Consider the following 22,229-nt stretch of genomic DNA (forward strand, 5'->3'; position numbering starts at 1 on the left):
CAGTTTATTGAGTTATTGCATATTGTATTTTGAGAATACAGCAATAAAGCTGCCTTTGTCAGTTACATTTTGTCTCTGGAGTCCTGTGTTTGAGTCCATTCTCTGCCTACAACACAGCCAGACTGTGACACTTCCCTCTTCATCAAAAAATTGAAGTTTTAAATATGCAGGATCCCTATTGGTGTGATTTACTCTCTTTAGTGGAATAGTGTGATAACAACATGTAAACAGTACTGGGTCACCATTGGTGACCACACGGGGTGCTTTTAAAAGGTACTCTGTGGAGCATTTGATCATTTGTGGAAGAACTAAAATTTGCAAATATCTAAATACTCTACCAGTATATGCATGTACATGCACTTGTATTTCCAATAAAAGGAGAAGAAAATAAACGCAAAGTGTGTGTCAAAATAAATAAAAGAAGCCTTTTAAATGTTTCACGAATATGTTTAAATGTGCATTTAAAGCAGGGGTCCCCAATCCCAGTCCACGACGGCCGGTGTCCCTGCAGGTTTTAGATGTGTCCTTGATCCATCACAGCTGATTTAAATGGATAATTACCTTCTCAATGGCTGTATCCCAATTCAGGGTCTGCAGCCTTAAAGTACGCAGCCTCAACGGTCCACAAGGGCCGCGTACTCAAAGACCACTAAGGCTGGAAGTGCGAGGCTTGTGAAATGGGACGGTCTAGCCTCCGTCGCGCTGCCCAGGTTGCCTAGCAACCATGATACTAACAGCTGGAAACGTTTCATACAGCATTGTTTGACAGAAATGAAGGAGAAAATCTTTTGTTCATTTGTTTGTTTGTTTCTACATGAGCTTTGATCATTCTCTGTAAGATTAAGGTCAGCTATTGAACGGCGTATATTTTAAAGTAAAGGCTTTAAGTTAGTACAAACGTCACTAATGTCACATAACTTTGCCGACATGTGGCCAACAGTAATGTTTTAATGTTCTTCGTTATTAAACATTTGCACATAAACAAGTGGCATAATATTCAGTACTTAAAGTTTACTCTTCGGGCGCCCCTCATCCACCGTTTTGTTTCAGTAAAATTATCCAAACCCACCGCCGCGCTATGCATTCTGGGATATGTTGGGCCACGAAGTCTACACCGCCACATCCTTAAAATTCAGGGAAATGAAGGACACATTTGAGGGCCGCATTTCGAGCAGCCTTCGAATTGGGACAGCCTTCGTCGCGTCGCTGTGACGTAATCGGCCTTAAAATGCGGCCTTTAAGGCTGCAGACCCTGAATTGGGATACAGCCAACATGTCTTGAAGTTCTCCAGAGGCCTGGTAATGAGCTAATCATGTGATTCAAGTGTGTTGACCCAGGGTGAGATCTAAAACCTGCAGGGACACCGGCCCTCGTGGACTGGGATTGGGGACCCCTGATTTAAAGAAAATGAGTAAATACAAAAAACTTAGTTAAAGCATTTTTAATTAAATGTAGTCAACTTATTTTTCTGCCTCTATTGGAGGAGTTCTGATAGGAACAGATGTTTCAAAAGGATTAAACCTCCAGCTCCAATCATCCAATCATTCTCACAATTGTGTCTTGTTTTGTTTTGTTTTTTTCTTTTTTAAATCCCTGGCAGTTTGTGTGAAATTATCACTTGTGTGGATTGGTGCAGGATGCTGTGAGGTACCATATAGACAAGCCAATAATGAGGATATGATTCCACACTTTACCTCAGCTGTGAAGGGTTTGAAGAAAGTTGAAAAGTAGGCAAAAACAACAGCAGAAGAAAAAAATAATGGTGCTGAATGATCCTACTTCCCAAGTCCCCACTGGACCCACAGGCAACAGAGGAGCATCTGCTGTGGGCTACAAGAGATGAAGGGAGCAGCTAGATGTTTTTGCATTCTGCATTTTCTACAGTAAGAATTATGAGGTGTATACATGTTCTATTTTTTGGATGCTTTCAAAAGCAACTCTCCAATTAGCACTGAATTATATGTTAGGACACTTACAGTGACAATGATATTGTTTCCTGATATAAGAATCACAAATGTATTACATTTTTAAATGTCAGTGTAAATATTGAAGTATCAACATGGAATGAGTGACCAAACAGTGGAAATATGGTAAGTCCCTACAGGGAGGCTGCTGGCAGACCCGGAGCCTAGCATAAAGTAGTGATGAGTATGCACCCTATATTTGACAAGTAATACATCTTAGATCAGGACAGCTGAGAAAACACTTCAAGTTATGTATGCTAAGATTAATTTTCCTCTGCTACATTGGTGAATGTAAGTTTAGTACTTACACTGAGAACTCTCAAAATATGCTCGACAAGCAAGAAATGTACAAATTATAGAAGTATACAAATGCACAAAACATTATAGCAGTGGCATTTCATCAGAGCAAGCAAGGCAAGTTTCTCAAAGTCAAAGTCAAAGTCAACTTTATTTGTCGATTCTGCCACATGTACAGGACATACGGAGAATAGAAATTGCGTTACTCTCAATCCCTAGATAAATAGCAAATGAACATTTAAATATATTTAAATATAAAAGTGATTAAAAATGCAAGTAAAATAATTAAAAAGTAAAAATTTAAATAAATACAATTTTACATATAACAAGAAAGCTATATAATATACAATATAATGGGTAAGTGACATTGAGTGTAAACCAGGCAGAGTAGTGCAAATAGGCAAATAGTGCAAATGGAGATTTAGTGATATACGGTAAGAGAAAGTGTAACAACAAAGTCTTATGAGGTAATGGCAGTCCAATGCTCCACAAAGTGACTGGTAACTGGTGCAGGCCAGTGAGTGAGTCAGAGAGTGTGTGTGTTTGTGTGTGTGTGACAGAGTTCAGTGAGACCGTGGAGGAGAGAGGGGAGAGGGGGCAGAATCTAGTGAAATCTAAAAGTAAATATCAATTAAAATGTACCAAAATGAAAAAACTCTCTTCTTTCTTCTCAAACAGGTTATGTTTTAAAGCTTCTCACCTGTTTGCATTCATCCTTGTCAAGAGTTTTTTCAGTCCATTTCTAGGTGTAGTGAGTGTTTTGTTGTTACATTTATTAAATGAATGATTTATTTTGTTGTTTAATTTAGGAATTATCACCAAATAGCCAATATGGATAACTATAGAAGTACTTTACAATTCTTCAGAAAGGAATTGGTGGAGACAGGTGAAGATCTGGGAAGAGTGCAGTTGCATTTTAAATAATTATATATATATTATTTTAATGTTCACCTCTCAATCCGGAGCATAGCCAATGCAGATGAGAACCTTAATTTGTTTTGAAGGTGTAATTAAGACTTCAAATTACCTCAACATTGCCATGTGTTATGGAAATGTGATTGCCATCTGTTTTTGTGTGTGGGAAAAAAACAAAAGTAATGAGAGATAGCAAAGCTAAAGACATTAATATTTTACTTTTAAATGAGTGCTGTGTTTATTACTTTCTCAAAGCTTTGCTGTTATCATGAAACATTTATGAAGCACATACAGCATAACGGATACCCACTCTAACAAATGCTTCATTATTCTTTGCCATCATTAAAATTGTATAAGATGTACACCCCAACAGTTATACGTGTTGTGTTAAACTTGTTGGAAACAGTACATCATTAACCCCCTCCAAACAACAACAACAAAAGAAGCCAATAGAACAAAAAAAACAACCCAAAATATTTTAAAATTTCAACTGTCAAATTTCTCAAGGCATACAATTTACCATATATGTTATCCAAAATCGTTTTCTTTCCTGTGGTTTTTTTTCTCTCTCTCTCTCTGAGGATTCCCAAACTAACAATTTTAAGACATCAGCTGGTTAAATTCCAATCAATACTGTTTTCTGCTTGCCCGAGTGAACACAACTAGTATTTGTGGGTGGCACACCACTAAGAGATCATCATAAGACCTGCTGGAGCGATTTCAGGAGCCTAATTTACATAATATATTTACATTTCCAAAGAGAAATGTAATCTATGCTCGGTTTAGCAGTGAACTGCACATGGTAATATCTTGCATAAGCAAGAATGGTTGCATACTTAAGCTTTGAATGTCATAAGTAGGTTGGTCTTGACAAGTGTTCACAAGGTCCATGAACAAACTACAGATTTAATACTGAGTAATAGATGTTCAACTACCTAATTATTATGAAGGATTTATACCTGAAAATGAAACTTGGATTTTCTTCTAAGCTTTGCAATGTTGTGAATCATTGTCTTTATGATCAATCATTGTGACTTACTTGAAATCACAACATGAGCTATGTTCCCATAAAGCAAATAAACCTGTCAGCTTGTGTGCACATAGATGTTTGTGTAAGTGCATGTTATTCAGTTTCCATAGTAACAGCCTCACTGAAGTTTATGGGATTTAAATCCTGCCAACTTAGAAAAGATGAGTGCACCTTGTTTATATATAGCAGCACAATACACAATAAACTATTTCAGCATCTTTCATCATCATGCAACATAGCTGGATACATTTTTTTTTTTTAAACTTCTCCAGCACGGTACTTTATTTATTTTCTGCAAAATGAGTGTCTGTTTTAAATTTGACTTTATTATGGTAGCATAAGAGAAAAACAAAAATCTTGACTCTGGTTACTTGCAGCCACCGTCTTTTTGGTTCATTATTAACCCAAAATTGTTGGTGATTGTGAAAATTCTTTACATTTAGATTTGTAGAAATGCATATAATTGGCCCTGTTTTTGTTTTGTAGGATGGATAAATACAAAATACTTTTTAAAGTTAAACTGAGATCCTGAAATTGAACCTGTATCTTATTATTGTGTGAAGACAAATTCTGCCAGAACTTGTGGCCTCAAGCATAATGAAGACTACAGATTCAGGAATCACGGCTCAAAGTTGTTTTGTTTGTTGTTCTTTTGTTTTTGTAAAAAGAAAACAACAGACTGTACAGAGTCAGGTTAGACCAGTAAGAAGTCTGGGGATGAATGGCATGAAGCGATAGTGAGTCAGCAGGAAGGTGAGAATCCCAGAAGTTAGTTCCCAGAGAGAACTGTTTGAAGAAAATGTGGCTGGCTGTGGAGAGAGACCACTGTAAGTGCTCCAAATCAAAGACAAAATTAAAGACATACATGAACTAGAATGGGATAGTAGAAGTTTACAACTTGACAGAAAGTACACCAGTCTTTATATGTTGCTAGGGGGGGAGGGGATTAGTTGATGGATTGCCGGTGTACGATCCACTGGGAACTGTTAGGATGCCTGGGTCGTTGACCCAGGGTTTTTGGGTTTATTATATTATTTATCATTTCTAGTCTTTGGTTTCTTTGCTAGAGTTATGTCTTATGGTTTGACTCTGTGTAATCCTTAGTTGCTGTCTCCCCTGTCCGCTATATCCCCGTGTCCAGTCAGTGTCTGTGTCTGCCCTGGTCCCACGTCTCTGTTCCCTCTGTTGTAGTGCCTGCATGTGAGTCTGTGTCTTTTGTTCAGTCTGTGTTATGTGTTTCCTGTTTTACTTTGAAGGTCTCTGTCTTATCTCAGTGTGTTCAGTTTACCAGCTGTGTCTCCCTCCTGTTGCCCATTCCCTGATTGCTCCCTCTATGTATTTAAGCCTTGTGTTTCAGTTTGTCAGTGTCGCGATCTACCCTCATCTTGCTGTATGTGTGTTCTGTCTGTCCGTGTAAGTTTATTTTGGATTCTCAGTTTTGTTACTTTTTGAGTTCAGCATTAAAGCTGTCCTGTTTTGAGTTACTTTCTGTCTCCGGAGTCTGCACTTTGGGTCCTTCTCCTGCCTGCACACAGCCGTTCCACAACAGGAACAAGGGAGAGGACACAAGGCCAGAGGTACAGTTGTACCCCCCCCCAAAAAAAGACAAACAAACTTCTGAACATTTACCTTAAACTCATGCTCCCTTGAAGTTGTGATGTTTCCACGGAAGTCAAAGAAAAGTGATAGGAAGGGGAGGTCATTTTTTGACTATTAGACTGTAACCCTGGTGCACCTTGGAGGCAGGAGGAAATCTGCCCGGTAGCACAATGCATACTTTGAAAGCTTTCCTCCTGGCAGCAGTATTAGGTCAGCGATTCTCTACAACATGTGACCGACCTGCCAAGGTAGTGAGTTGGTCACGTGACTGTAAACTATGGATCGATGGCTCATATGCAAGAGCCACAACTACTGGCTATATATAGTCTTTGGACAACTTGCTTCATCGCACACATGTAACTCAACTTTGTGCTCACATGAGCACTGAGTTGTCTCACAGTTTAAGCAAAATGATGGCTGTCAGCCTTTGAAATGCTCGGTCTAGGAGCTACAGTACAGAGCACTCCATCTAGTTTCCACACACACAGACACTCATGACTCTCCTGGCATCCTGCTGATGGAGAAGCACATCAACAGCACATCAAAAAGCAGCACTGTCAAAACTGTCAAAAACAACTACCTATCTAATAACCCCAAACATGTTTCCACTGCATCTATTTAATGAGCTTCTGTAAAAGACAGGTTTGGAGCAAGCAGTCTGTAATACATTACCTTACAACTATTTCAATATGAGATTTAGTTGGCTTTAAAACTTAATTATATGAATAAAATATATAGGATGGTTTTTGGCAATTGAGGCACTGTGATATCGCACCCTCAAATGAATACAAAATAAAAAGATGACTTTGTTTCTCGCTGAGCTGTGAAGAAACCCAGTTTAATGAACAGTGTCTGAAAGCAGTTATTGATTTTGCATGCAATAACCTGCACAACAAAAGAAACAAAGCAATGGAGGCCCAGAGAAATGTGTGCAGCATGGGATGTCTATTGTCTTTGCAGGCAGAATTGGTTTACTCGAAGTATTAAGCTGTGATGATGTGTTGTTTTGTAGTTTTGCATCTCTTCTGCCTTTCTTGCAAGCCCATTCAGCTTGTCAGTGCAAAACACGCCTTTACATATCTGACAGTATAAGAACAATGTAAATTTTCTGCAGGCGTAATCAAACATTTATAAGTGAGTGCCAGAGATGGTTCAAAAACTGGGTCAGACTGGCAGATAAAAATGAGCCTGTGGTGTCAGTTATAACACAGTGAGTTCATCATGATTGGCATGTAGCCTCATTGTTCTCATTTGGTGATGGGTATGATTTTAAATGAAATATCAGCATATGTTAAACTTTGCTGCACATAGTCACTGTCTAGTCACATTCTTACACAGCTTCTAATTTTGATCAATATTGAGTTAGCTACTTCCTTATGCTGTGACTATCAAGATATTTTCATCTTGTCAGAGAATGGGTTACACATTAGGACTCTTAGCACAGACAAGAAATTCAACTGGTATGCAACATTCCCAGCTAAAAGCCAGATGAGACAGTTTCAAAATGTGAGGGTGAGCTTAACATTTCCTAATTTGTATTTCAGTCTTCCAAGATAGCAACCTTTTAAAAAATTTACCTCCGTTCTTATATCTTAGCTGAACAAGCAGTTCATTCTAGGAACTAGGTCCTTGATTTCCACAAAGCCACAGTCTTGCTCTGTTTCACAAGAAAAATCCTTCATTAGGATCTGGATGCATCCACCCATGCCTTTTCCAAATGGATGCTCACAGACACATTTCTAAATATTCATGTCACTTCCAGCCTCATATATACCAGCAACTACCGCTAAACCTCTTAACGCCCTCTGTGCAACTTTTAAATCCCATAACTTGTGTCAATCTATACTAGATGTCAAAATGTAAACAGCTACTCCTCGTGTTGCAAAAGAAAGGCATAACTGAGTTGTGCAGCTGGGGAGCAGCATGCGGTGGCGTGCCTCCCTAGGATGCCGGAAGACAAAATAAGCATCTCATTTAATAGTTCTGTTTTAAAGCAGATCTCCCTCTGTGCCAAGGGCTGGTGGAAGCCTCGAGTGAGATAGCTTAGACAGTAAGAAGTCTGCCCCACAGAGCAGCAATTAGGGTCTGTTTTTGAATAAAAAAAATACACTGAGGATTTGTAGGTGGTAAAATGTTAATGTGTCTTTGACTGGAATTTAATGTGCAGGAGCAGCGGTTCTACTCGGTAATGAAGGAACAGGAATACATCACATGTTTTGTAATGAATAATTCACTTGCAACACAATTGGAAGTTTTGCTGTATGCATTTGTGAAGTTGCATGTTTAAAGGAATTCTTAAAACGACTTATGATATATAAGTCTATTCCTACAGGTTCTGATTAAATTGCATTTTGGTTTTGTTTACTGGAGGTTTCTCAGAAGCAGTCAATTGTAAAACAGACAGAATTAATAAACTGGTAGTGTTACTATTACCTCTGGTCCTAGGCTTCCTAAAAAAACCCCTCTGATATCAGCAGCATATCAATGCTCCATCAATCTCTTGCTCTCGCTTTCTTCTCTGTTCACTGTTGCACAATGAAATGAAATTCTCTAGTTTACCTAATGATTGGAAGACATAAGCAGCCTAGGCGTGTTGGACAAAAACCTGTTTGAAGAGTCAAATCCTTTTCTTAGTGTATCTGAATAAATACCAGGAACCATTACAGTCTTGATAAATTGCTCAGAAATAGGGACAGTGTTGCTGCTTCCACAGGTTAATATGTAATCCAAAATGAAAAGAGAACTATTGTGGTAATGTCTAAAGAAGGGTAGGGTGATATAATACCCGTGATATATATCACCATTAAAACATAGACTAAAAGTTACTAGCGGTTCGGTGATTTCTTTTCTTCTGAAAAGTCACAGTATACAACATGTTTACAAGATTGCCATGTCTTTATTCTCTGTCATTTTGGACACGACATTCTGTGTTTTCATATTGCACACAGTGTAGAGTTGACCTCAGGTTACAAAAAGCATTCAAAATGTGCCCTGTGAATAGGCTTCATGATAGTTAGATCCAGTAGTATGCACTACAGCAACATCTTAACATGGTTTATTTTAAAATGAAAAAGACTTTAATATCAACTTTGAACACTAAAATGAGGTATTAATCTTGCTAAAGAACGCAGACCATGACCTGTCACAGTCCAAACAGATCTCTTGGTTATATCTCACATTTTAAATGCAAATCAAAGTTTGCATAGCATCTACATTAAAGAGTCTAATGGAAACATGTTTCTGTCACTGAAAAAAAAATGAAGTTGAAAATTTATAGATAACTCAAAATTGTGAGTTGGCTCTGCTAATCAGGAAACTTTTTTCTTTTCCTTTTGTCCCCACTGGCAGATACAAGATTCCATAGATTTTCACTTCAAAACTATATTGGTAAGAATAATTCTCACTGACAATATTACTGAGCTATCTATAATAATAATAATAATAATAATAATAATAATAATAATAATAATAATAATAATAATAATAATAATAATGGATTGGATTTATATAGCGCTTTTCAAGGCACTCAAAGCGCTTTACAATTCCACTATTCATTCACTCTCACATTCACACACTGGTGGAGGCAGCTACAGTTGTAGCCACAGCTGCCCTGGGGCAGACTGACAGAAGCGAGGCTGCCATATCGCGCCATTGGCCCCTCTGGCCAACACCAGTAGGCGGTAGGTGAAGTGTCTTGCCCAAGGACACAATGACCAGGACAGAGAGCCGGGGATCGAACCGGCGACCTTCCAGTTACCGATGCGCTTCCCAACCCCTATAAGAACTTTAAGAAAAAAATAAAAGCAATAACGCTATGATCACATTTATCTGTTTTCTTATTGTGTGTGTTGATGTGTTCTCATAAACTTAAAATTATTCTATTAAAAATACATAATAGCAGTGAAAGCTGTCATGTTCCCCTGTCATCTTACATACAGTGATTGAGCTGGATATCCCCATTCTGCCTAACGGCATGTGGCTAGAGAAAGCTATAAATACGTGCCATACCAAAGGAGAAGAGAACTGGTATGCATCTGGAGGCAAATTTTAGTCTGTGTCTGCACCTCTAGACTCAAAATAAAAAGAATCATGCTAGTGTTTTATCATCTGAGAAGGGGTAGCCTCCCTCAAAAAAGCGAAAATGCAGAGGAAAGAGACAATAGAATCAACCTCTGGAAAAAATGTCATCTTCTTCCTTAGCACTTCAAACATCTCCAGGTAAAAGGTGGCAAGTGGAAAAGAGGCAATATTGACAGCTGAAGTAAACAGCAGACAGACAGCTGACACTTACTACAAAGAACAACAGCCAGAGTTTTTTGTCCCACAGCAGCCATTATAGGGATTATGCACTTGAATTGGGAGGGATAAGAAAACAGACTCCAATCTGCAGTCTACCCACACCTAGTGGTGAGATTTCATAGACTGTAACTTTAATAATAAAACACAGTACACAATGAAGCATAGAAATTGAAAATAAGAAAAGAGACCACAAATCAAAACAATAAAAAATACAAATGTAACACATTTGAGAGACTCGCGCGAGACACTAGAGAACATGCATACTCACAGAATATCTTCAGTTTAGCCTCTCGAGCCCTTCACCTATCATTGCCAAAAGCTAAATATTTATTAACATTTTACATGTTCTGCCACTTGTGAGTTATCTTGATTGTTTCTTTTAAATTACCCTACGAATTATGCGACAGCCTGAATTCCTTCTATGCAGAAGCAGATAATCAAGGTAACATTTTTTTAAGAAGCTGACCTGTTGTCATTGTGGCTGCCACATAGATACTGTCAGGTCACTTCACTCAGTTAGCAACCTTCCTAAGCAAATTTGACAATTTCGCCCCACCATTTGTCATTGAATCTTCTGTGCTCCCATGTTTGTATTCCCTCTGCTTTCCAGATAGATTTGGTGTTTCTTGGAGTGTTGGATTTCATAACATTGTGAACTTTTTTGTTGGACCTTTTAATCAGCCCAATTGGGATTTGGTTTTTATTTTTCAACCTGCCTCTTTGTTCTCCAGCTGAATCCAGAGACTTCAAAAACCATTTCTGTTTGTAGTCTTGTTCAAATGGTGGTGTTTTTCTGGCAGATATTGATTTTCAGCCACTTTATTTATTATTTATTTCAGACAAGTGGCTACATTGTAATTCATCATATGATAAAGGCAAGGGACGTGAGAAAAAAGTTTATAGATTTCAAACCCCTCCGGGACAGAGCACTCTGCTTATATTATTAGCCCCCCCCCCCTTTTTTTTTAAAAATGACTTAAATTTAACTTAAATAACTTAAATTGCTGGTTACAAAATAAATAACGAGGTCTTCCCAACTGTGTTTTTTCGCAGTACTTTGTTGTTTTATTCATTTATTATGGTCCTTTTGGTTTCTTTCTAAAACATTGAGTTTTATATTATATATTCCAAGATAAGTTTGTAGCTGGCCAGTGGGGGGTGGGGATCCATATAACCTGATTCCAGGATGATACATATTCGAAAAGCTGGCATAAGTTAGGTTCGAGCTTTAGCCAGAAGATTTGAAACAATGCTGATTAAGGCTCTCAGCGTCAGGTTGAACTCATAGTGGAGTTTCAAATTGCTTGTCTAGGGGGATCCCCATGCTGACACACTGTGTGTTATGTCGACAAGAAATAGCTGTTTTGCCAGAGCTGAGGCAAGGAGCAACTCTAACAAGAGTTCCTTCTCTCATCTTTAAAGTTCTGACAGGATACCGGAATGTACAAATAGCAATTAGGAGCATGGCATTCAGTTTCTTTCTGCAACCCCTGCTGCGTAAAAGTACCAGCTTCATTTGCAGATCTACTTTTGGGGTTTTCTTTGTGGGTTTTTTTAAAAATTTTTTTACATTGATAGCTCAGATGTATCTGAATGCAATATTAGGATGCTCATGGTCATCTACATTCAACTATATCTCCTACATTTAACTATATGCTGACTATGTGAGGTGCACAAACATTTCAAAATCCATGTCTTAGGACCTCAGAATTATGAGGACTGTGAGAAAAGACATGCTGACTGGACTGGTATCCTGAACATACTGAACATGGCACACAGAAGGCAGTTCAGGTTTGATTTGTGAGTACAACATTCAGTTGTTACTGATAAGGGGGCTACTTCCACCATCTTTCGTCACTATACTCTACACTCCCTGGCCACTTTATAAGGCACACCTGTTAAACTGCTTGTTAATATAAATATCTAATCAGCCATTTGTATAGCAGCAGTTAAATCCTTTTATGCATGTAGGCAATGTCACAGCCTGCTGAAGTTTACTAAACAACAGAATGGCAAAGAAAGGTGTATTTTAGAAACTCTGCTGATCTAGTGGGATTCTCCCACAACTACGGATATTGGTCTAAAAAGAGCAGCAGTTCTCAGATCGAAAAATGCCTTCTTGATGGCAAAGGTCAGATGAGAATGGCTAGACTGCTTGGAGATAATAGGAAGGCAACAGTAACTCAACCAATGTATGCAGAAGAGCATCTCTGACTGCACAACACGTTGCTGAAGGACATGTGCTACTGAACTAGATGTGCAGCTGAAGGCCGCACATGGTGCCACTTCTGTCAGCTAAAAACAGGAAACTGAGGCTACAGTTTGAATAGGCTGAACAAATTGGACAGTTGAGAATAGGAAAAAATGTTGCCTGATGATTTTTGATTTCTGCAGCAACATTCGGATGGTAGGGTCAGAAATTGGGATAAACGACATAAAAACATGGATCCATCCTGCCTTGTATCAATGGTTCAGGCTGGAGGTGACGTGTAAGAGTGTGGGCATTTTTCTTGGCACACTTTGGGCCTTTGGTATGAATTGAGCATAATTTCAACGCCACATCCTGCCTGACTATTGTTGTTGACCATATCCATCTCTTTATGACCACAGTACACACATCATCTGATGGCTGTTTCCAGCACTGTGTTCAAAGCTGAAATAATCTAAAACAGATTTCTTCAACATGACAATAACTACTGTATTCTGTACTCAAATGACCTCTACAGTCACCAGGTCTCAATCCAATAGGGCATCTTTGGTGTGTGTTGGATTTGCATCATGGATGTACCTGGATGTGTCTTGCTGTCATGTCAATATGGACCAAAATCTCTGAAGAGTGTTTTCAGAACTCTGGTTGAAGATATGGCAGAAGGTCAAAGCCTTTACTAGCAAAGTAGACCTAAGAAAAGGTTCCACTGAGTGTACAGCACTTTATTTCTTGTTCAGCTTTTGTTATTTTATTTTATTTTTTAAATAATTCTAGAAGTGGTATGGCAGGTAGGTGGGTGTTTTTTTTACTTTACTTTTTTACCACACTGTAACTGTGAATAATCATGGTCACTAAGGAACTAACATGGTGGCACGCAGAGACACAAAACCCTTGTACCCCAATCCCTCCCTGTTGTTTTTTACTGTTTCCAGACTCACTTTAAGTCAACGGCCAGCACAGTCTCATTATGCCATCATAGGATCTGGTTGCTTACAAGAAGACCTGGATATGGCGAAGGCAGAGCTGAACTGTCAAACAGAAAACAAAGATGAAGCAAAACAATGGCCAAAAACATAGGTTTGAATAAACACACCAGGGAGCTCACCTGCAAACACAGGGAGATAATTAGCTTAGGCTAATTTGTAAATTACCTTTGGCTGGCATGTAAGTATCGGCCTACCATCAAGCAGATGATGGTTTGTTAAAATCCCTTCTACCACTGAAGTGTAAAATTATGATTCACCGCTTCAGAGGAACGATCTTGGAATGAATAACTCATGGAGGTTTTCTGTGCCAGCAAAAATCTGGCACAGCTTTACTGGTTATTTTTGAATGAAGGACATGAAGCAACAGTTAATTCCCAAGGTATGTTCTATTTGTGAAATCAAGCAACTGCAGTGGGAACCATTAAGAAACAGTTTACCTCTTATCATTTTTCCTCCAGTCCCCCTGAAGTAGGTATGATAAACTAATTTAAGTAGAAAAAGAAATTGTGGAAGAAACCAGAGCAACAATAAAAAAAACCCCACATACTTAAAAATTGGAAAGTAATATGACGAAATCAAACCATGATTTTCACAAGATCAATGTGATCTTATTTTCTTGTAAAATGTAGAAGTTTGTCAGCCACGATTTGAAGCAGTTGCTGGTCTTAGCTGCTGCTTAGAGGGAAGTGTAGACAGCTTGAAGTCTTGTCCAGTGGGAATCGAAGCGTGAATAACTCCCTTGACTGACTGACATGTCTTATAATTTCTTAACAAAAATATGAGCAGACCTCAGTAGAAGGATTTGATTAATTGGCAAGTCTGCCCAGGGAATCATTTTGTACAGCCTTCGCGAGGCATACAGGATGACGGAAAATTGTTCTGAGTTTTTAAATTATTAAGCTGTCTTAAGCTTGGTGACAGCAAGACCTCTACAGGATGATTCTTATGCGAGTTCAACACTCAGAAATGGCCAGACTTCAAGATAAACCTGAGTGTCATCAGTATACTGTAAATGTGGAGGAGAAGATTATCTTTCCCTACAACTCAGAAGTGTCACACATGGAGGAAAGTAAAAAAGCTTGATTAAAAACTATCAAAAGATATTAAATGATACATTTTTCCCACAGATGGTTGGGGATGCATCTTTTTTGCAATAGTACAACCAGTGTGGACCCAACCAGTTTGTTGCCCAAACATGGTTTTGGATACTGAATGAGCTCATGAATGCCATGATTGTCACAGTTTTGTCAGAGGTAGTTTCTTTCTTGATGTTCCCAGCCATCCCATATCTCCCCTGCTGTTGGCTCCATTTGATTTTCTTCCAAATGAATTCAGAAATTACGTGGCCTTGCCCATCTATTTAGCAGAGGTTCTGAGACCTTCTTACGAGTCAGCCTCTCCAGTCTAATCAATGTTAAGACCTTTTAAATGTCCATCTCTCTTTTTTTATGTTAAATCCAGAGGAGACCATACCCTTGTGGCTTATAGCTCCTAAACTCTAGAACAGTGGTTCTTAACCTTGTTGGAGGTACTGAACCCCACCAGTTTCATATGCGTATTCACTGAACCCCTCTTTAGTGAAAAATAAAATATGATTTTTTTCAAATTCAAGACATATGTTTTTTTTACTGGTGCACAAAATGAGCCATGCATATCATGGCGGAGGCTCTGCCGAACCCCTGAGACAGATTCACTGAACCCCTAGGGTTCGACCGAACCCAGGTTAAGAACCACTGCTCTAGAAACACCTCCCTGCATTCAGTGAGCCTGCAGTAGTTTGTTTTTAATGTCCAATGTAGGAAATTTTTATAGGCTAGCCTTGTCCTAACCTCCTAGGACCCTGTGTCCTCATATGAAGACTAAATCACAAAAATCTTTATGTTATGCTGTACAATAAATACATTGTCCCCATATCACCTCGTCATGCCCAACTAATCATAAATAGTTTGGATTGTTTCAGAATCTATAAGGCCAGCAAAATGCCCTAGATAACCAAAGCTGATCACCAAATTCCCTCAATGTAGGATTAGGGGATTTTCTTTCCTTTAATTTGTTATTTATTGCACACGCACCACAAAAATCTTTCTTGTTTTTTTTGTTTTTTTTTTAAATAATCAGTGTATCACAAGTCAGCTGTGCTACACACACCCTATTTTATCAAGATCTCTATCCTTTGAAGCTTCCATAAACACTTGAGAGCACAGTGAAGTCTGCAACATAAAAAGGATGAAAAGCAGGGCGAGAGCAATCATGCTTAATCTGGAGCATGAAGGGACGGCAGAGAGATATGGGATGAAGATGAGACAAGGAGAGTAACTGGAACACAATGCTATGAGCTTAAATTTTGTTCACCTCATCTTGTGAAAAATCCACTGCACAAGCATTATTATTTCATTGTGTACAGCCCTTCAGCATGGTTATCAGTACCAACATGTGTACAATTGTGTGTACCTAAGGACTTAGGAACCAAATAGCAGTACTGCGGGACATTTATCATTCTAGTTATCTTTTCTTTTTTATCATTCCAATCCCTGTCTCACTCTTACAATCCTCACACGAGATGCTATCTTGAACCTCTTAATCAGGTTACCAGTACCAGCTGTTTATGCCCCTGGGAGGACAGAGTTTTGTCAACTGTCAGGACACATTGTTCCACCAGTAAAGAAGAGCAGATGAAAAGATTGGGAGTTGTACACAAAAGTGCAGAGCCCTTTGAAGAGACAGACAGATGAAAGCAAAAAGTGGACCCTGAAAGTTTGAAAGTGGTCACGGCAGCAAATGCAGCTCTAACATTTCACAATTTCTCCAACACAATTTCTCCATCTTCTGTTTTAAGTGCACACTCAACTGATGTCAACTGAGCCATGTTGTCAACTCAGTCATGTTGTTTGATACCAGGTTCAGACTACACAGATTTTTCTGTCTGGCTGTCAGATAAAATGACTAGACAGATCACATATTGAATGATTATAGCTTGTCTTCTTTCATGAACTGTCTGAAGTCATCAGGAGGGTGTCGCAGAGATCAAAACAAGAATTTACAAACAATGCTGTCAAAAGCTGCAATTATGATACCGGCTAGCCTGTGCTTGAAAAAATATAAAACAGAAAGACATGCTTGTTGTCCATCAACACGACATGCTGAAGCTGAAGCTGAGCATCACGATGGTGAAGAAAGGTGGCGTGCTTGTCGGCATGCTGATCTGCTGTGATTTCATCTCTCTAGCATCAATAGGGTTTTCAGAGAATGGTCTGAAAAAGTCAAAATATCCAGTGAGCAGCAGTTCTCTGAACAAAAAACCCTGTACCCTGTCTGGCGTCAGAGTTAATGGCTAAACTACTTCAAGCTGATAGGAAGGCAACAGTTAACACCAAGGTATGCAGAAAAGCATTTCTGAAAGTACAACATGTTGGACGGTGGGCTACAATGGCAGAAGACACCAGGTGCCACTCCAGTTAACTAGGAACAGAAAACTGGGGCAATGGATCATGCATCCATGATCACCACGAAGGAAACTCTTGGACACCCCCATTAATGTCTTATTAATAACAGTAGTGTATGTACTGTAGAATTGAATAGAATAGAATAGAATTCAACTTTATTGTCATTGCACATGCACAGGTACAGGGCAACGAAATGCAGTTTGCATCCATCCAGAAGTGCTTTAGTGATATAGATATATTACAATATATATTAGCAATAATATAGATATGTGAGTATATTACAGAAATGGGTCTATTATGGTATGTTATAATGTACACGGTATGAAGTATGTTGTGAATATTCTATAACTATAAGTATGTACAGGCTGTAGTGAGTACAAGCTATGTACAGGCTATGAACAGGATATAAATATGAAAAACTATACAGAATATGAAATAAATAACTTTACAGAATCTGAGATATACAGCTATACAGAAATGGGAACTATGCAAGTTGTAAACAGTTGTAGGGTTAAAAATTATCGTATGATTATTACAGAGCTATACAGTAGTGCAGTTAAGATAAGTGAGGGTGTAGATAGTTTCTACAGAGGCTATATAAAGTGCTAGTGGTTGTGAGTGGTGGTTCAGTCCATGTTATTATTGTGTTTGAGGGTACAGTTGTCCATTGTGGGTCTGTGTGTATGTTCAGTCCATGAGTTTAACGTGGGTCAGATGTCAGGAGGCAGAGTTCAGGAGTCTGACAGCTGTGGGGAAGAAGCTGTTCTGGTACCTGGTGGTCTTAGTCCGGAGGCTCCTGTAGCGCCTCCCAGAGGGCAGGAGGGTGAAGAGTCCATGTGATGGGTGACTGGGGTCTTTGATGATTTTCCCAGCCCTTTTCAGACACCGCTTCCTGTAGATGTCTTTTATGGCAGGAAGTGGTGCTCCGGCGATGCGCTGGGCAGTTTTCACGACCCTCTGCAACGCCTTCCGGTCCGAGGCAGAGCAGTTCCCGTACCAGACTGTTATACAGTTGGTCAGGATGCTCTCGATGGTGCAACGATAGAAGTTCACCAGGATGTCTGAGGACAGGTGGTTCTTCCTCAGAGTCCTCAAGAAGAAGAGGCGCTGGTGAGCCTTCTTGACCAGCTTGGAGCAGTTGGTCGTCCAGATGAGATCCTCGGAGATGTGGACTCCCAGGAACTTGAAGCTGCTCACACGCTCCACAGCCGTCCCCTTAATGTGGATGGGTGGATGTGGGTCAGCATTCCTCCTGTAGTCCACGATGAGCTCCTTGGTCTTCTCGGTGTTAAGCTGCAGGTTGTTTGTGTCACAACCTGCTGTATGCCAGGTAGATGGACTGAGCAGTTTTTGTCAAATTTTGTCCTCCCTCCAGCATCTTGCCCCAAATGTCCTTTTTAATTGGGAACAATTTTATGCAAAATACAGATTTTTAAATTTTTTTCCACAGCTTTTTCTTTTAGCAGAATGAACGTTGTAGAAATTTCTGATGGAATGCAATAGCAGTGCTTGAATGGGAAAACATTTGTCTTCTCATCCACCATGGAAATTCCAGCTAACATAACTTTTTGTGGGTGTTGTACAAGTAAAGAACAGGATTGTAAATGAAAACAGAACATTACAGGTTTTTACAAAACCACATTATAGTACTTAGCAGACAGCCGTGCTTTTTCATCCAAAAAACACTTTATGTAATGACTGACTGAGTGTTGCATTCAACATGCAGTGTATTTTTTTTTCTCTATCATGGGGCAGAGAAGAGTTGGAATTAGATTTCTGTTCGTGCTGAGAAAAGAGATGCACTTAGAAATTGCTGTTTCATTCTCAGCATTCCGCCAGTCAGTTTGACCTTTCTGCCCTTTTGTCACACTTGATTATAATCACACAAAAGCAATGTGGCTACTGTGAAATGTCAAGTAGGTATATTAACAATAATAAAAAAAATACATTTCACATGCCGGCATGCTAGGGAAAAAAAGCAGTAGACGAAAAGCCTTCCAATTCATGACTGTCACTGCAAAGCTGAGAAAATGTCAAAAATTATCTGTTGTGATGCTGAATTCTAAAACACTCCCCCAAAATAGTTAACTGTCAGCAGCAAAACAGAGAGAAGAACTGAGGATGAATTCGTCACTCTCCTGATAAAACTGTCCTAATATAGAGTATATCAAGCCTCTACCACAATAAAAATGTTAAATGCAGCCCAATTTCTGTGTGTTTGGACCCTGTGTTTTGAGTTGTGTTATGGGCTCTTGATTACTTCTTGGAGTTATGAAATAATGGATGTTTAAGCTTTGTGTTAGCCTTGAGTTTAGTTCATCTAGTACCTGAGTTTTGTTTTCTATATTTCTAGTTCTCAGTTCCCTGTTTTATTTAGTCAGTTCCCTTTCATGTCTGTTTTGGTCTCGCCTCTGTGTGTTCTCGCTTGCGTCCCCTGTATTTAGTCAGTTTGGTCTCTGTGTTTAGTTTAATTTTTAGTTTGTAGTCTGTAATTAGTTTTTACTTTGATCTATTTCCCTAGATTGCAATATTTAGTTATCTTTGTCTGTGGCTCTGGTCATGTCTACATGTCCACTGTCTGTGCCCTGTCTCTATGGTTAGTTGTGTCAAACATGTCTTGTCTCCTGTCAGTCATGTGTCTGTGTTTGTTTATTCCTTCCCTGAGTCAGGCTAGTACGCCTGGAGTCTGGAGCTCTGTCTCTGTTTGCTTCCTGTCTAATTTTGATAGTCTGTGTCCAGTGTGCATTGTGTTCAGTTTTGCTTCCCCTGTCTTGTTAGTCTGATTTAGTTTACCTGTGTTCCCTGGTGTAGTCCATCTCCCTGATTACCTTGTGTATATTTAAGCCCTTAGTTTCTGTCTGTCCCTCTATGCTGTGTTTTTCCTCCTAGTTCTTCCGGTCCTAGTTTCTAGTAGGTTTTGTTCCTACGTTGTTCTGTGTATGAGATTTTTAATTCCTGCGGTTAACATCCATAAATCTGTGTTTGAGTTCTAGTCCTGTCTCCAATATCCTTCATTTTGGGTCCACACTCTGCCTGCCTCACAGGGCCACATGACACTGCACATATTATCAAAAGGTTTGAAGATATATTGTTACAGTACTGTGGAAAAAAACAAAAAAACAAAACAGTTCTTAGTTTTCCGATTTTTCTTTCTGCATATTTGTAATACTTATGTGTTTCAGATCATTAAGAAAAATTTAATATCAGACAAAGATAATCTGAGTAAATACGAAAGTTTTTAAATAAAAATGTAATTTATTATAATAAAAAAGGATCTTGTGTCAAAACTAGGGGTCATAGAAGAACCCAGAACAACATCTAAAGAACCTCAGGCCTCACTTGCCTCAGTTAAGATCAGAGTTCATGATTGATGACAAAGGCTCATCTCACATTTCCCCAAAACATCTTGATGATGCCCAAGACTTGGGAAAATAGTCTGTGGACTGATGAAACAAAACCTGAACTTTTTGGAGGGTTCCTGTTATGTCTGGCATAAAACTAACACAGCCTTTCATAAAAAGAACATCATACCAACAGTCAAACATGATGATGGTAGCGTGATGGTCTGGGGCTGCTTCCGGATGACTGTAATTGATGTAAGCATAATTTCTGCTCTCTATCAAAGAATCTTAAAGGAGAATATCTGGCCTTCATTTATACCCTGAAGCTAAAGCACGCTTGAGTTATGGAGCAGGACGATGATCAAAAACACACCAGCAAGTCCACCTCTGAATAGCTATAACTAAATGAAAGTTTTAAAGGGAACTAGTCAAAGTCAGGACTTAAATCCGATTGAGATGTTATGGCACGACCTTAAAGAGACCATTCATGTTTGAAACCCTCCGATGTGGCTGAATTAAAGAATTATGCAAAGAAGAATGATGTGAGAGACTCATTGCCAGCTCATGCTACTAAGGGTGACACAACTAGTTACTAGGTTTAGAAGTGCGATTACTTTTTAACACAGGTCCAAGTGGGTTTAGAAAGCCTTTTTCCTTTATAAATGAAATTGTTATTTAAAAACCGAGTTTTGCATTTACTTGGGTTGTGTTTGTCTAATATTAAAATTTGTTTGATGTTCTACTTTTTCATGGCACTGTAGCCGCTTTCCACTTTGAGAAAGTATGACGTGTGCACTGGTTGGTGACCCCCTGGCATCAATGCTAAGGGAAAAAAATGTGTATTCTCTAACCAGTTGACAAATGGTTGCTGGAGGTTGCTAGTTTACACTAGGCAAAACTAGGTGAAACAAGGGTGCAAAAACCTCCTTGTAATTGCTTTGGTCATTAGTAGATTGCCATTGTTGTCCAAAATTTGCATGAAAGATGGCAAAATGTTTTCAGCTAGTTTATAATCACTCGCTGAGCTATAGTGAAACAGAAAAAAGCAAAACAGACACCTTAATATTCAAAGTTGAAGTTAAGCCTTTTGAAACACTAGCTGCTGTTGTTGAGTTTTCCAGACAAGCCAGCATCTTTCATGCAAACTGCAGACAACCCAGGTAACCCGCTAATGACCAAAGCAATTGCACTGATTTTCAGTCCAGCACCACATACCTCTTCGCAGCCAACTTCACCTAGCGACTGCTAGCAACCTTTAGCCATTGCCCAACTGTCAGGGAACACACATTTTCCCTTAGTAATACTGACTCTTCTACAGGAGTCATCATGTCTCCTTTAAAAAAACAAACAAAAAACCCCATAGTGAATAGTCACTCAAAAGAACAAAGATAATGAAAAAACATAGATCCCAAATAACCAGAACTAATAGTATGTAAATTGTTATGGATGGAATAAAAGCAAAGTAGAGAAAAATCGTATTTCCAGACAGAAAAGATAATTTTAACAGTGCACTATATCAAAATTCTGACCACTTCTGGAATAGGTACTGTGGAGAGCCAACTTTGATAATCATCGGCACAGTTATAAGTTCAACTGACATTACAATCGAAGATAATTGTTCTTTAAAAATAAATATTTTTCCAGTACAGCAGAATTCATTTGTATAGAAAAAGAAATGCACTTTAGCATCGAATATAGAGAAATGTACCTTCATTCATATTTTACATACACTCCAGTGTATATTTAATAACAGCTATCATATGAATAAAGGCAGGTAAAGAGAGGACTGAGAAGGAAATTAAATTCTGATGATGCAGTGACCTCTGGTGAGTTAAGTTTTATTGTGTAATTCAGATTTTCAAATTGTTGGGGTTAGGTTAGTGTTTTGGTGCAGCATTAATTTAAAAAGCCTTTTTTGTGCTGTTGATCTAAAATACTTTTATGCTCTGGCACTAGTGAATCTTTAACAAGCTGAGTTTGCTGCTATGAAGGCCTGAAGGCTGCGCAGAATACATTAATAAGGGGGTCCGACTTAATTTATTGAAATGTAAACACCATTTTAAATAGACGCTTTGTTTGGTTTCCCCTTTAGTCCCAGAGGAAAAGAATCAGTGGAGATATAGCTGAAACCAAAATAAGATGTCA

The sequence above is a fragment of the Aulonocara stuartgranti genome (genome assembly GCF_965226115.1).
Source record: "Aulonocara stuartgranti genome assembly, chromosome: 7".
NCBI classification, from domain to species: Eukaryota; Metazoa; Chordata; class Actinopteri; order Cichliformes; family Cichlidae; genus Aulonocara; species Aulonocara stuartgranti.